The sequence below is a fragment of the Hipposideros armiger genome, unplaced genomic scaffold (assembly GCF_001890085.2).
Source record: "Hipposideros armiger isolate ML-2016 unplaced genomic scaffold, ASM189008v1 scaffold_14, whole genome shotgun sequence".
Taxonomy (NCBI): Eukaryota; Metazoa; Chordata; class Mammalia; order Chiroptera; family Hipposideridae; genus Hipposideros; species Hipposideros armiger.
The window spans coordinates 1,600,685-1,603,126 of record NW_017731364.1 but is presented as its reverse complement, the minus strand read 5'-3'; the positions used below and the strand labels follow the sequence as shown (position 1 = coordinate 1,603,126).

Here is a 2,442-nt window from a genome sequence, read left to right as displayed (position 1 = left end):
TTCCAGTTTCAAAGGAATTTAATATTTACACAGTTAAGGAACAGATGATACATTTCCATTAGTTAGAAACTGATCTCTATAATAAAATAGATTTTAAATTCAGTGCATGTCATTATTAACTGCTAAGGAAATCTTAGCCCTTGTCTGCCTTAAAACAATCTTTATTTGCTGTAATTATTGCTGTGTAATCACTGCTTTCTGTTAATTCCTCAAATCATTTGAATGGTCCTGTCTTCCACTTAGTGGTCTACAGAGCTCTGATTGAGGCTCCTACTTCATATGTAAGAGAAATTAAAAACATTTTTGTTCTGTCCCTACTTTTAAGTCTGTGACAATTAAAAAAAAAAAAAGACTGCAACCACAAATTTGGTTAAATTGCTTAAAATACATAATAAAAGATCACTTAATCTGTGCTTACAGCCATAACCTGAGTTATAAGCTCAATGACTCCAAATAAATAGTTCCAGGTACTTCATTAGGTCTTAGTATCTAAATAACACCAAATAATTTCCCCAAATAAATAAGAGGAAGGCAGCCCTATACCTTTGTTGTTCTAGGGTGACACCGTTAAGGGCCTGGCAAATCATTTTTGTTTTAAAGCTATAACTACTTGTTAAGCATTTAAGCTCTATAAATATATAGAGAACTCTAGTCCCAAGAGCTGTGTTCTATACTCTCCAAAAATATCTCTTGGGAGGTAACACAAAATTTAAGTCCTCACAATGGTGATTTTATTAAATTAGTTGCTTTATAAAACATTGCAGATGTCATAATTGTTAACATAACAATTTACCAAACTGTAGTTAACTGGTGCAGCTTGCTGAGCATGTTTTATAAAGGAAAGGAAATGCCAAAACCCTGTTTAAAAGTTGTCCCATTGCAGCCAAGGAGAACAAAGGAGATTTCTCAGACACTTAAATCAGGCAAATAAAACAGGTAGAATTCCCCTCCCCTATTTGAAGCACTCCATCAGTAGAACAGTCTGATAAACTAGACAGTCTATGCATTCAAGAGATTCCACAACTTGTAATGCAGTAATGGAGAGTTTACCTTCTTCAGCTTCAAAGTTGGAGGGTTTTGGTCATTTAATTTTTAAGTATCAAACTAGTGCTTTTCAGCCGCCGTATCTTCACTCTGAGATAAGCAGTCTTCTTCACAATGTATTTTTAATATCCTCACGCTCAATTTTAAGACAAAGCAATTTTAATACTAGGTGCACACCACATGCCCTCGTTGCAAACTGCTTTTCTTGACAAGTTATGAAGTAGTTCAAGGAGGTATGGTTAAGGCTGTATTACTGAATGGTGCTGGTAAATACTACACAATTTTTTGTCCCGTTGCAACCTTTGTTTCCCATTTAGTGACTGCTGCTATAGGATCAGATAGCAACAATGGCAACATTATTAGGTTTGTTTTTTTAAACTATGATTTAGTAGCAACTGAGGTTCCCAATTTTAACCCCTTGGCAACAAGTTCCAAGTTCCCTCATTTGCACATTAGCACCTAAGTGTCAAGGGGTTAAATAACCAGCACAAAAGATACTGCACTTCTGATTGTAGCTCTTTGGCAGAACTGAAAGCTACATGTTGAAGGGATTGTGGGCAACAGAAAGAAGACACCAGGAGAAGATAAAATGTCACATGAAGTCTTCATAGTCTTGTACATATCCTCCATCATAACCTCCATAATCTGCCAGATTGTCTTTCATCGTGACCTTTAATCCCCTTCCAGGAACCACACCTTTCTTCTTCTTTTTGGCTTTGCTTTGCTTTTCTTGCTTCTGTTGTTCACTACAAAGCACAGTCAATGAATTGATAATCTTTTTCAAGTCATCAATTTCCAATGAAATGCACACATCTCGATCTAAGGCTTCCAAAAAACTGGCATAATATAGTGACTTTTCATATTGTGTAATTTTATCTTTTAGTAACTTTCCAAATTCTGTGAAGTCATCTCTTGAAGATGGGTTCATAGCATCTATGCCATAAACTGTATTAGTAACACCGAAAGTTTCTTTTGCTAATTCAAGGTCTGCTTCTTCCTGTAATTTCTTTAGCCACAGTTTATCTGCTAATTGTTCTTCTGGTGTTAGCACTTTAAGCTCTTCAGGTTCTTCTAACCTCTTTAATTTCTTCTTGCCTTTTCTTCTGTTGCCGTTCGTTCTCTTTTATCTTCGCTGTTATTTTTTTCTTTTATGAAATCTTGACTTCTGGTTTTTCTTCTACCTCCTCTTTTTTTGCCTCCTCACCATCATCCCAGTTATCCTTGACGTCCTCGTCCTCGTCTCCGCCTTCCCAGCGGTCTCGCCCGCGGTGATGCCGCCGCCGCCGCCCCCCACCTTTCGCACTGGGTCTTCCACGGAGAATGTGTCCGCATCCCAGGAGTCGGAGTCCCCCGCCACTGTCGCTGCCGCCGCCGCTATCTCGATCCGGGTGTGAGCGT

The 2,442-nt window shown here is 38.1% G+C and overlaps 1 pseudogene; it reads right to left on the bottom strand.

Moving 5' to 3' along the window:
- Nucleotides 1-1,605: 1,605 nt before the first annotated feature.
- LOC109396172 (eukaryotic translation initiation factor 3 subunit J-like) lies at nt 1,606-2,437 on the bottom strand (annotated as a pseudogene).
- Between the last annotated feature and the right edge of the window lie 5 nt (nt 2,438-2,442).